A 15,096-nucleotide genomic window follows, 5' to 3' on the forward strand; every position below is an offset into this window, starting at 1 on the left:
CAAAATAATTAATTCTTGCAAAATAATTAACTAAAGATTAGAGTGTGTATTCCCCAGTCCCCAGTCCCCACCCAAACAAATCAGTAATAGTATACTCAATTTTGACAGAGGAAATTGAAATTACAAAATTGCTATCCTCGAATTGTATGAACACAATGAGCAATATTCAGACACAGATGCAAAAAACACATACCCAGATCCCATATTTTCCTAATATAGTAAGATATACTTTCAACATGAACAGAACATTTGCTATTTATTCTTTTGCATTCTCATGAGTATTCCTCTATGTGCGAACAATAGCAATCGTTTGGATAACAATCACAGAAGAAATAAATATATAGAGAGAGAAAGTGGCGAGAAATTCAAATCTTTAAGAACAGTGTTTGCCTTCTCACACTACCAGATATGAGTCATCATGTATACCATGAATATGAATAAGGTCAGGAAAAATGAGAGCAACTCCACATAGAAATCTATAGGTAAATTCCATATTAGTGTCTAGAAAAGTAGCAACTTCTCAATGACATACATAATCTCACAACACATAATAATGCACTGACAATCAGGATTTTTAACCCCTGCTTAGTTTGGAAATCATACCCCAAGACCTTGGAGCTAACCTCCAAAGGCCTGATTCCTTCAAGCTGTGAATATTAAAAATTATGCCATAAGTATAACTTACATCAGTAAATCTCGGGAGCAAACATGATTTGCCAAACACCAGAATATCCAATGAGCAAAAGCTTGAATAGATAATCACTACAAAACAGAGTCACAAAATTTGTTTCAGCTATATATATTTTAGATTTAAGATTGAAGAAATCATATAGTATTCCTTTACGTGTGAATAGTACTGATCGAAGATTGTGAATAATACCGGTTGGAGATCGAAGACAGGGCGAATAATGAGAAATTGCAAACACGAAGCGAGGAATATTTGAGAAATCTACAGAGAACCTTTAGATAGTGAAAAGATAAGCATTTAAGTTTGCAAAAACGACTAAAAATGGTATCAAACTTTATATGTTTTGACAATATGGGGACCAAACTTTTTTTCTTGACAATTTGGGGACCAAACTGTTTGAATTTTATAATGTAGGAACTTTCGTCAAATTTCTCTAACACCGTTTATAATTTGTATTAATTCGTATTTTAACACCGTTTATAATGCGTGATGGGTCTCGGGGCGTGACAGGCTTGAATTTCATGTACCAACACGATATTGTTATGATATAGATACATTCAAATTTAGTTTTGATTTGACTATTTATTTGCATTATAGGTTAGAACTCTTCTAACCTATGACCTTTTATTATTAATTTTATTGCTAAAGTTTATGGGGATGGTTATATGAACTCCATTTAAAATGACTCTAAAGTTACTCCACTCATAATAGTGGACTTACAAGATGAATTGAGATCTAATTTTTTGTGAGGATATACATCACATGATGGAGAACACTCCCACACAAAATCAGCTCAATCGAATACGTTTAACATTGTCAAAAGTTGTACCAAAATTAAAATAATATGGGCCGTTGGATAACTTCATAACATTATAAACGATTTTTGACGAGATTGTACATCTTCAAATGAATTGATTTTTTGTGAGGATAATCTATATTGTGTGGAGAACATCTACACAAAAAATTAGCTTCTAATTCAATATATTTAGTGGTGGAGTTTTTTTGGAGTCATTTTAAATAGAGTTCATATAACCATCCCCTATATCCCCAAAGTTTATTATCTAAGAAAAAGTATAACCGTACGAGCAATACTTTAAAGTGAGAAATTGGAGTATACCTTAAATATGTTATATGCACAAACTCTAGGATACCAAACGTACCACCATTGTGGGTCAAACTTTGCTGTTATAAGATGATGCCCATACATTTTACAGCCACTGCGAGTTGTGCAAAAATTTCCACCTACCCATCAACAACAACAAACCCAATAGAGCATTTTACCGCCAGAACTCCAAGGCATTTCGCCGTAGTTTCGTACTTCTCTGGCTTTTTCATCGGATAACTCTTTAGATCCATCTATCTCCACCGGTAAACCTCCAATCACATTTACATCGTTAAAAATTTCAATGTTCGTCACTTTATTACTTGATTCGTATTTGTTTGTTTGGTTGAAAAATAAACTAAATCTGTATAAGCTCATTTCTCCTCATTTCTCACTCTCTCACTTCACTCCGCCAGATCTCGAAGGCATTTCGCCGGAGTTTCGTACTTGTCCGGTTTTTTCACCGAATAACTCCTTAGATCCATCTATCTCCATCGGTAAATCTCCAATTCCTTTTACGTCGTTAAAAATTTCAATCTTCATCACTTTATTACTTGATTCGTATTTGTTTGTTTGAATGAAAAATGAACTAAATCTGTATAAGTTCATATGGTATGTTAGTGAATCTATTGATTAGTTGAAATATAGTGGAAATGAGTTGCTTGGTTTGAAGTTTGAAGTTTGATTTGAAGTTACATCTGCTGCGAAATGAGAGAAATCAGGTACAATCTAACTACTTTAAAGAAAACTGTCTCGTGAACAGTGATATTTTCCTCTTATACCCCTGAACATATTTGGTTATTACAATTATTATTAAAAGGTAAATACGTAAATAAGATATGTTATGGAAGGGTAAGACCGGTATTTGACCGGTAAAATTTAGACGTTTCCCCCTTGATTTAGCACATTATTCTCAGTTTTGCAAATATTTACAATATTGCCACTGTCCAAAAAGCTGACACGTGGACTCCTCTTTTCGAAATTGAAACATTGCCCTCATTTTTTGTGAACAATTACAGCATTACCACTGCCCAAAAAAACTGCCCGCTCACGTGGCGTAGCCACGTGTCAGTTTGCTAGTCTAACTTAATAATGTTAATGTGTGCTTCATTCATAGTTAGAGATTTTGGAATTCCGAAAAAAAAAACTGAAATCGAACATATTTCAACCTATGTTATAATTTTGATTTCGATAAATTTCGAAATCATTAATATTTCAACCCTATATTTGTTTTTTTCATTTTTTTGAAAAATCGGAATATTGGACAGAATTTTGACATTCCGTTCGAAATCACGAACACTGGCTTCATTTGATTGAAAATAATATAAATCTGTGAGAATAATGATATTTGATTGAAAATAATATAAATCTGTGAGAATAATGATAAATGCGGCCTATGATTATTTGAAATTGCTAACAATGTCTTGTGATAAGCAGTATTTAGATGTGATAAGCACTACTTAGATAGTTGTGATTTTGTAATCATCTTGATAATCTTGTGTAAGAGATCTCTACAAAGACCCGGAGAATGACACATTACATATTCCTACGCAACTCTTACAACCCAAGCTAGAGTGGTGATTGCGTCTAGTCCACAGCAAAAAAAATTCCTATTATTTAAAAGATGCTAATGTCTTTTAAGCAAGGTTAAAAAAAACACATAAGAGCACTTGAGGCGCTAAGCCTGGAAGCTTAAGGCACGCCTTAGAAGCTTACAACACAATCACTACTTAATGGCAAAATAATACTCTATTTTTTATTTTATTGTTGCTATTGAAAAATAGTTCATAATAATATGATTGTTTTGTCTTTTGAACAAATTTTGAGGGTGGTAATGAAGAGAAAATGTAAAAAAAAAAAAAATGAATACAACAAAGTTTAAAAGGTCTTACTACTGTTGTGGCAGCAAGGCCCAAAATATCGATATCGATAAATATATCGGTGTACCCAAAAATCGATATATATCGGTGTACCCAAAAACCGATATATATCGGATATATCCATTTTTTAGTGACCAGTCCAAACTATTTAAAATATCGGAAATATCGGATATATATCGAAAATATATTGGAAATATCAGATTTACATTAAAAAATGGCCAAAAAGTCAACCGATATATATCGTAAATATCGATTATATCGGCGATATAAAGTTTTATATCGGAAATTCCGATATATATATCGGGAAAAAAAGGGTTCTATATTCGGTAGGTATATTTCGGAAATATCGATGTCAGTGTACCAAAATACCGATATATATCGGCGATATATCGGATATATCGGCGATATTTTGGTCCATGTGTGGCAGTAGCTATAGTGTGTTTGTCTGCTTGAGACTATGAGGTACGTCTCAAGATGTGCACCTAAGCTATAGTGTATTTTAAATGCTATACGTATATACTTTTGATTTTCTTGTTTATTCAGACTTCGATCAGCATCCTAACACTAACTCCAGCAGTAATAATTTTTCTATAGACAGCAACAGCAGATGGTAAAATTTTTCGAAAGAGAAAATAGTAGTTAGGGACATGTTTTATTTTTTTGCGAAGTCTTTTCTTAGTGACATGTACACCACTGGAATCGTTATCTGCATTCTCTACAGTTTTTCAGTCAATTCTTTTCAACAAGTCATTCGACTCTTCATTCCCCATAGTGAAAAAATTGATCTCATTTTGAGTTTGACTATTTGACCTAAGAAAACAAAATTTGATTAGATAAAACACATATTTTGAAAGGATACACTAATCTCAAATGTGAGTTGAAATCAAGAGATACGAAAACTCAAGTTGGCGTGGTAGGTAAACAATAGTGGGGGCGCTGGGCGCAATCCAGCTTTAGTACCTAGGATGATTGAAAGACATCAATATTTGGGTGGAACACCTTACAGCCTATATAATCTTTTTTTACTTTATGACTGTAGGTATGAAATCTTATTATATATATATAGTTATCTGTTAGAAATAACAGTTAATTATTTGTGAAACAATGCAACTCATAAGCAAGCGATTCTCAACATGTATCTTGATATTTTCCCCTCCACATCTCTGATCAACAACGTTTTGCAGTAGCATACATGCTATGTGGTCCCATACTAAGTCACTCCATACCATTTTAACAAAATTAATTTTTATATAGTTGCAACACAATAGTTAAGTTTCAACTTGCCAAATCTAAGATTCTTAAATTTGATCGTATTCTATAATGTTCATTGTTTTTTCAAAAAGTAGATGTAAAATTAAATAAAAACACATTTAAAGTTTCCAAGTAGTGTTTAGAGTTAATGTGCTTGTGTCATTTATAAGTGCTACAAAAATGCAAAATAAATTAACTTATTAATAAATGAATGTATATGCAATTGGTTTAGGTAATTAAAATAGATTCTAGATAAAACAATCAATATTATTTAGAAACATGAAAGCAATGCTTTAATTGAGAAAAGTAAATGAATATGCAGAATAGATTGTGTTTCAATTTAGACCTGAACGAGATGAAAGTTTGATGGTAGTTCGTTTTAGTTCATATAATATTGAGACCTACCGTTACATTTTTTGTTAACTCAAAAGCTCAACAAATTGTTTACTAACTACTTTTTTACAAACCAAAAACCAATGAATAATTTATTGATTTTGTAGTAAAACAACTATAACAATAATGAATTTGAAGGCTTACATGTTCGAAGGTATGTCTCTGAAGAAATGCTCACTTCTTCTAGGACTTAAGAGAGGGGAGTTGTGTTTGGGTGAAAATATAAAATGAAAAAATTTGGAAACCGAAAATTAAATTTCTCACAAAATATTTTTTATGGAAATTTTACAAGGTACAATTATATAAGAAGATATTAACCGGTATGTCAAACTACTAATTTTTCGGTATCTGTTGCCAACATATCAAAATTATCTGATATATTTCGGAGGATTAGAAATATCAGAGACATTTTCTAATTCATATTTTTTCATGTCTATATATGATGTGTAAAAAAAAATTGAATCATTACAAAAACTAAACATTATTTTTTCACATTGAAACATTTTGTTAGTTTGTTATTGGAATTTATTCATGTGCAAGCGAAACTAATTTATAAGCAAACCCAAAAAAAAGTTTGAAAAATAACGTTATCCTAATAATGCCATACAAGGAAGCTATCATGTTATATATGAACTTTCACGATAATTGGGTAGTAGTATTAAGGCGTATTTGATTATATTCTAAGTCTTTGCCTTGCTACAATGTCAAATTAATTAATCATTAAAGATATTTTAATGCTGCAGAGCTATCACTGATAAGAAAATAAAGTTGCATTCATACAATTGTTATCTATCTCCATATAGTATATGAGTAAGTCTATCAACTCAAAAAATTTGAGAAATTCTTCTAAGGATTGTGAACCAATAAAAATTCAGAACTCTCATGAGTTATGACCCAAGACTTGATCAGTTAATAACTAGATGTAAACATCTTGCACAACACACATGAAAACACACAAAAACATAACTGTATTGTACTCTTGTTTTGTAGTGTACTACCAGTCAATACTCGATGATTTTATATGTGTTTTCAAGTATGTTTTGTATGATGTCTATATTTAGTTATTAACTAATCAGGTCTTGGGTCATAACTCATGAGAGTTATAAATTCTTATTGGTTCACAGTTCTTAAAAGAATTTCCCCAAGTTCTTGAGATGATAGACTTATTCATATACCATATGGAGATAGAGAACACTTGGCTGAATGCAACTTTGTTTCAATTTTGTTTTCTTATTTGTGGTGGCTCTACGACATGAAAACATCTATAGTGTTTAATTAGTTTGACATTATAGCAAGCCGATGGCTTGGAGGCATAATCAAAGGCGCATCAACATTGATGTCCCCCATTATCGCGAAAGTTCAAATATAGCATAATAGTTTCTTTTGTATGATATTCGTAGGGCCATGTTATTTTTCAAAATTTTCTTTGGTTATGTCTATAAGTTAGTTTCGTTTTTACATGAATAAATTCCAATGCCAAACTTATTAGATGTCTTAATGTGAAGAAATCTTGTTCAGTTTTTGTAATGATTCAAATTTTTTTTGTACCTATCATGTATTAACATGAAAATATCGTAATACATTAGAAGATGTCTCTGATATTTCTAATCTTCTGAAATTTGTCAGATAATTTTGATATGTTGGTAACAGAAACAGAAAAATAAGTGGTTTGACATATCGGTTAATATTCTCTTCTTGTGCAGTTGTGCTTTGTAATATTTCTTTAGGAAATATTTTCTTTTCTGGGAAAATTAATTTTCGGTTTCCAAACTTCTTCCTTTGAAAACACAATTCCCTTTTTTTCAGTCTTGGAAGAAGTGAACATTTCTTCGGAGACATACCCTCAAACCTATAAGTCTTCAAATTCATTGTTGTTATAGTTGTTTTACTACAACATTAATCAGTTATTTATTGGTTTTTGGTTTGTTGAAAAGTGGTTAGTGAGCAATTTGTAGAGTTTTTGAGTTAAAAAAAAAAAATATAACGGTGGGTCTTAGTCTTATATAAACTAAAATGAGCTATCATCAAATTTTCATCTCGTTTGGGTCTTAAATTGAAACGCTATATTTTTTGTTTATTCATTCATTTTTCTCAATTACGACATTATTTTCATGTTTCTAAATAATATTGATTGTTTCGTCTAAAATCTATTTTATTATCTAAACCAATTGCGTATATATTCATTCATTAACAAGTCGGTTTATGTATTTTACATTTTTGTAGCACTTATAAATGATGCAAACACGTTAACTCTTAATACTACTTGAGAATTTTCAAATGTATTTTTTATTTATTTTTACGTCTATTTTTTGAAGAAACAATAAATATCATATAATATGATCAAATTTAAGAATTTTAGATTTGGTAACTTGAAACTTAGTTGTTGTGTTGCAACCATATAAAGTAATATTGTTAAAAGGGTATAGAGTGACTTAGTATGGGACTACGTAGCAGACATACTATTGTAAAATGTGGTGATTTAAATATGTGGAGGGAAAAGTATCAAGATACATGTTGAGAATGTTTGTATTGTTTCACAATCAATTAACTGTTATTCTAACAGATGACTATGTATATAAAGCAGAATCTCATACTTTCAATCATAAAGTTACGAAAAATTATATAGGTTGTAAGTTGTTCCACCCATTAATTGATGACTTTCAACCACCTTAGGTACCGAAGTTGGATCGTGCCTATCGCCTTTTACTTTTGTTTACCTATCACACCAACTTGGTTTTCGTATCGTTTGATTTTGACTCATATTTGAGATTAGTGCATTCTTTTCTGATCAAATTATGTTTTGTTTTGTTTTCTTAGGTCTAATAGTCAAAAGGATATCAATTTCTCCATTATGGGGAGTGAGGAGTCGAATGACTTGTTGAAAGGAGTTGACTGGAAAACTGTGGGAAACGCAGGTAACAATTTCAATGGTGTACCTGTCACTAAGAAGCGACTTCCCAAAAAGATAAGACATGTTCCTGACTACTATTTTCTCCCTCGAAGATCTTTACCATCTGCTATTGTTGTCTATGGGGGAATTATTACTGCTGGAGTTGGTGCTGGAATGCTGATCGAGGTCTGGATAAACAAGAAAATCAAAGGTATGTATGTATAACATTTAAAAGAATGTACTTAGGTGTGCACCTTGAGACACCTCATAGCCTTAAGCAGACAAACACACTATGGCTACTACTATAATGACAGTTTTATCTAAATACCTTACAAACTTTGTTGTATTGATTTTTTTTTAACATTTTCTCTTCATTACCACCCTTAATATGAACTATTTGTTCAAAGGACAAAACATCCGTATTAATATGAACTATTTTTTAATAGCAACAATAAAATGTAAAATTGAGTATTATTTTGCCATTGAGGAGTGATTGTGTTGTAAGCCTCTGAGGCGTGTCTTAAGCTTCCAGGCTTAGCGCCTCAAGTGCTCTTATGTTTGTGTGTTTTTTTTAACCTTGCATAAAGGGCATTAGCATCTTTTAAATAATAGGAAAAAAAATTTGTTGTGGACTAATCGCAATCAGTACTCTAGCTTGGGTTGTAAGAGTCGTGTAGGAATAGGTAATGTGTTATCCTCTGGGTCTTTGTGGAGATCTCTTACACAAAGATATCAAGATGATTACAAAGTAACAACTATCTAAGTAGTGTTTATCACAAATGGCAGACAATACAGACATTGTTGGCAATGGCAATGTCAAATAATCATAGGCTGTATTTGGAGCTATAAGTTATTTGGAGTTCGACAACCAGACTGTAGACATTTTCTGTTCTAATCTGTACCCAACACTATGTTTGTTGAAGTTGACGACTGACTTCATTTAGGTGAGAGTTTGGAATTCGTAATGCATAGAGTTGAGATATAAGATGTTTATATGGACTTGAGTTTGGAATTCGTGATGTATGGAGTTGATATATAAGATGTTTATATGGGCTCTTTAAAATGTTGTCACAATTCGTCAGTTGTGGAAATGAAATATAAGTGTTGCATGAGGAGTTGTATAGTTGTTTTGCATGGGATGGTGATTCTTTGCATTTTACAATGGCTCTTTATTCAGTAATTCGTGGATAGAATTAATATCAATCGTCCCTCTTTGGTTAGGTTGTAGCTCTTGGACATTGGCTATATACTTGTATCTATGCTATGAAACAATATTTGGAACTGAGTTTATCTATTACGATATTTTGCAGAGGATGGAGGTGTTATATGGGAGCTCAATAAATAATTGTTATTGGATGCACAAAGCTTTTGAGCCATCTATTTTGTTTCAGAAGTAGTTTAAACTATGAGAACAAATATCTGGAATTCTGTAGCTAGAATATGCATCTGATGAAATGTTGATGTTCATGCTATTTTGTTCATCCGATGTATTTTTAGTTGCTTTAAGTTATCTTGTTTATCTGCTTAATCTTTCCCATTACAAAGGATTCATGATATACTTATGTTTGTATTAAGATATTTTCTCTTGAGCATCAAACACAAGGTCCAATAAGGAAGAGTATTAATTACATTTTGATCTAAATAATTTTTTGTTATGTATTATCCTAAAACTCGAGGCTATGAGAGTTAAAAAAGTTTGCATTCTTGTGCCCTTGGAGTGAGTGTTGCCCTTGGAGTGTTTGCTTGTAGTTGGAATAATATTATGAAATTAATGAGGAAATCTATCTTCAATAAAACTTAAGCTTCTGTATTAAATTTTATTGATAAGAACTATATTAAGAGATCATAACTCATGCTGGGATGTAAATATGCCCACAACATTCTTTTGAGTTCGATTGACATCAACAATGTATTGCCAATCAACAATGTATTGCGCAAAACCAAATTTTTCAACACAATTCTGTTTGAAAATTGAAAACAAACCGTTTCATGCTCTAGGGAAACCAAATTTTCAAGCAATATTTTAAATATATTCATGAGAATGATCTTTGTAGCTTCATCAACCTAGAGAAATATATCTATCGATTAAGCCTAGACAGTTTTAGGTCCATGAGGATATTCAACATCGAGTGGTGTTGTTTTACTCTAATTCCATACAATTAGTGGGACCTCTTGGATGGGGTGTTGGGAGAATTGCATACTACAAAGTATTTAAAATATTGTTTGGAAATTTGGTTTCCCTAGGGCATGAAACGGTTTGTTTTCAATTTTCAAACAGAAATGTGTTGAAATATTTGTATACCGTCTAGTGAAAGAAAAAGGATTCCATCTATAAAAGAGTGGAATGGGTGGCTAAAACCAACTTCTTATAATTATAAGTGATGAAGTCATTATTTTCTTACTATTTGCGCAATACGTTGTTAAGGGGTGGGTCGATCCAACTCAAAAAAACGTTGTGGGCAGAATTACATCCCAACATATGAGTTATGATCTCTTGATATGGGTTCTATCAGTAATATTTAATACAGAAGCTTAAGTTTTGTTGGAGATAGATTTCCTCATTAATTTTCCTAATATTATTCCAACTACAAGCAAACACAAGAAGGGCAACACTCTCTCCAAAGAGAAAATATTATTTAGGATAATGCATAACAAAAAATTATTTAGATCAAAATGTAATTTATACTCTTTCTTTACTGGACCTTGTGTTTGATGCTCAAGAGAAAATATCTTAATACAAACATAAGTATCACGAATCCTTCGTAAGGGGAAGGATTAAGCGGATGAACAAGGTAACTTAAAGCAACTAAAGATGCATCGGATGAACAAAGTAGCAGGAACATCAACACTTTCATCATATGCATATTTTAGCCACAGAATTCCGGATCTTTGTTCTCATAGTTTAAATTACTTCTTAAACAAAATAGATAGCTCAAAAACTTTGTGCATCCAATAACAATTATTTATTGAGCTCCCATATGACACCTCCATCCTCTACAAAATGTTGTAATAGATAAACTCAGTTCCAAATATTGCTTCAGATCATAGATACAAGTATATAGCCAATGTCCAAGAGGTACAACCTAACCAAAGAGGGACGATTGATATTAATTCTACCCACGAATTACTGAACAAAGAGCCATTGTAAAATGCAAAGAATCACCATCCCATGCAAAACAACTATATAGCTCCTCATGCAGCACTTCTATTTCATTTCCACAGATGATGAGTTGATACAACATTTTTAAGAGCCCATATAAACATCTTATATCTCAAGTCCATACATCACGAATTCCAAACTCAAAACCATATAAACATCTTATATCTCAACTCCATGCATTAAGAATTTCAAACTCTCACCTAAATTAAGACAATCGTCAACTTCAACAAACACAGTGTTGGGTAAAGATTCGAACAGAAAAATGTCTACAGTCTAGTTGTCAGACTCCAAATAACTTATAGCTCCAAAATCCAAATACAGCCTATGATTATTTGACACTAGCCAATTAGCCCGCCTGCGGCCAGGCATGCTACATTGATAGTTCAATAGCTTGTCTGTAACCAATCCATAGTCATTTCAATCTAAAATTGTGGAGTTTCATGGAATTCTAGCTTACGAACCATTACAATGAAATTCTAGCTTATGGACCATCCAATTGTGAATTACCATAATTAACCACTTCAATTCTCTGCCAATGGTAGGTAATGCTACATTGATAGTTTACGATTCAAAAGCCCAAAATCCACTTGAATAAATAATATATGCACATTGATAGCTAATGATTTAATAGCCCCAAGTCCACTTGAATAATAGAAACGAAAGTCCTAATGAATTCACAACACATACGTACTCTAATTCTTTGTCAAGAAAAAAGAACAAAAAAAAAAATAATAATAATAAATATATATATAATCAAGCAAAAGAAAACGAAATCATGCCTCGTTAAAACAATTAATGAAGTTTGAACTTGAACGTAAAGACAATATCTTGGATAATCTACATTAATAGTAAGGATCAAATTGTTTTGTTCAAAGAAAAATTTCATTTAATGTTAATGTGATTTTCCACATGCTATTATTATACCGAACACATACTTTTACATTTTCAGTGATATGTCCCTAAAAATTTCAGATAATTTTCCTTCATATCGACATTTCCAGAGTTATAAATAACAGACAACACAAACTCTACACGATATGACGGTATGTACACTTTCAGAGACATCCATAACATAGAGCTTCTGCTAGCGTCATATAACTGTGTATATAGTTGTCAGACATCTGTAGGCACTACCATCTCCAGGCATCGGAAAGTTCCACGTTAATGGATTTTCTCAATCATCTCCAGCTTTTTGTAATTAGCATTCAGAGTCACTGCCTGCTTTCTTGCCAGTTTCTCCTTTTTTACTTGAACCTACAAAAGGACCAGTCCAATTATTGTCTAAAAACTGAAAGACCAGCTAAGAAAATAGAAATCCAAGAGAACCTATGCATTGGAAATATCATTTGTATATTTGCCTGCCCTTGCCCTTTGTTTTTTTAAAGTGGAAATGGAAAATAAACATTCTATATACCTTAAGTTGGCTGGATTCTTTGCATGAGGGAGACCAAAAGCCTCTGCTGCATAGATATATTCAATTCATCAAAATGACATTTAGGAGGTACTAAGGATGGATAACTCCGGCAAGCATACAGCTTTGCAGTAAGCGGGTGTATAAACGTGGCCCTGTTTTGAATAACAAACTCTTAATTAGAATTCAACTGAAATGAAAAAGGACATATATATATATATATATATACCTTTTAAGTATGATTGATAGCATCTACATCATTCGCTAATCAAATAGTAGAATCATACCACCTACTACAATGCCAAGCTTGTTTGTCATTTGTTGGCTCAAGACTTGTGTTCTTATCGCTCATTGCTATGCATCCCTACCAAATGTCATTGAAGGGGTGTTCCAAGAGAAAGTCACACACATATATATATAACTATTACCGACATTAAAAGAAAATCAACTTAATTAGATTTCAAGTAGTAAGATATCATATAGATATTTACTTTAAAGAAAGACTAATAATTTGATAAGATTCCAATTAAACATGTTGTTGATACATTGGAAATGTACATCCCTACTATAAAGCAAATTATCTACATGCTTGGCTTCATATTATTTATTCATCTCGGAACTCAAATCCTAGTTGATCAAATCTTTGGCATGCTCAACATGACCCTATTTGATAAAAACTGCAGTTAAGCTCAAATTTTTATTAAACCCATAACACACGCAATCTAGGAAATACTCAACAAAGAAATGGACTTTGATTCTACACCTAGACAAAGCCCCATTAGCTATCCACAAATATGTCAATATTTCATAAAAAAACGAAAAGAACAACAGGAAGTAAAACAAATTTATAAGATTTTTCCATAGTATTGTGCTTGGCAGCGCTTGTTACTCATATATACATGGCCGTGAGACATAAACAGGCTTACCCAGCAATTGCCTAATTGCAGGTGCTATTGTGGTAAACCTAGTTGCAAAAATAGTGGAGACTCTGAAAATGCTTTGTGAATTGATTTGGGTAGAGCTTTAATACCCAAACAAATGCCAAACCCTTAACAAAACAACAACAAATTAAACCAATACATTCATTTATAGATGTTATTGAATATCAAAACTATATAAACATTCAAATCAAAGGTTATTAGCTCAAACGGACTTTTCATCAAATTAATTCATAGCAGCAATTATGAATTATCAAACTAAATATATCAAGGAAAGTATTCAACAATCTAGAAAAGTGTATAGCCATTAGTGAAGGCACATAACTCGGAATTACTGTAGTGAAATGAAATGCAGGGAAGAAACAAAGAAGAAGATATTGGATCAAAAATAAAGAAAAATTGATACCTCGATGCAAGAGTGATAAAATCTGCAACAAATTCGAACACAAATAATTTATAGCGGGAATATCTATTAAAGTGGTTTTAATTTTTTTTTAGGAATAAAGTAAATTGCTAATCTATTAAGCTCAAAGTGAGTAGAAAACTGGATATGTTTGCAATTGTTAAAGAGACTTGAAAAACACCTTTCTTCTGTTCAAACCGCAATCTATAATTAAAAACAAAACAAAAAAATTATGAGAGAGAGAGATAGAGAGATTCAGTCCATGAGATTCATGCAAATGGCAGGAAAAACCTTCACATTGTGGAATGCAAGAGGATATTCTGGGTGGGTCTCAATGGATACAACTTCTGCTCTCCACCTCCTTTCGAAGCAAACAGTATGTGTGAAAGCAAGAAAACATTATTGTGCAATATCAAAAATCAAGGGATGAACCAATGGTGAATGAATGGAATTGATTGGTATTATCTAAACACCTTTAAAGAGGCGCACCTGAACTGCCAAGCCTAGCTTTAGCCGCCATCACATAGAGGCGTGGCGAGCTAGCCGTGTACCGCGTTTTAATCCTATCCCCATTCTCCATCTGTCCATTTTAGCCAGCTAAAATTCGTCCTTATCAATATACAAACATCAATCAAAATTGATTTAATCAAAAGTTTTTATCTTATCAAGAATAAAGAGCAACGATTGAGCTTTGGATTTGGTATCGCTTCTTCATAAAACAGAAGAACAGCTTCTTCATGTATGTTTCTATAGTAAAATTTTATTCTATTTTTTTTTCTTAGTTCCATTCAACAATTTATGGCTTCTTACTCAAGGTTTATGTTAGAGGTGGACTGTTTGAAAAATCGAGGCAATTACTACTCGAACTCGAAACATTGGGCTATGCTCGTGATGAGGTATGCAAGGGCTTATTATACTGTAATTATATTGAAGCAGTTGTCCGAATTTGTGTATAATATAAACTCTTTGTTTCTATATTA

At 32.1% G+C, this 15,096-nt stretch overlaps 2 long non-coding RNA genes across 2 annotated transcripts; both read left to right on the forward strand.

Annotated features, from left to right (window-relative positions):
• The first annotated feature begins 1,881 nt into the window (after positions 1-1,881).
• Positions 1,882-9,671, forward strand: LOC147506431 (uncharacterized). Its single transcript, XR_015193743.1, has 4 exons — positions 1,882-2,056; positions 2,207-2,287; positions 8,132-8,415; positions 9,515-9,671. It is a non-coding gene; the product is annotated as an uncharacterized LOC147506431 (long non-coding RNA).
• A 5,050-nt stretch (positions 9,672-14,721) lies between these two features.
• Positions 14,722-15,096, forward strand: LOC147506432 (uncharacterized). Its single transcript, XR_015220813.1, has 2 exons — positions 14,722-14,855; positions 14,932-15,096. It is a non-coding gene; the product is annotated as an uncharacterized LOC147506432 (long non-coding RNA).

Source organism: Coptis chinensis, chromosome 4 (genome assembly GCF_015680905.1).
Source record: "Coptis chinensis isolate HL-2020 chromosome 4, ASM1568090v1, whole genome shotgun sequence".
Taxonomy (NCBI): domain Eukaryota; kingdom Viridiplantae; phylum Streptophyta; class Magnoliopsida; order Ranunculales; family Ranunculaceae; genus Coptis; species Coptis chinensis.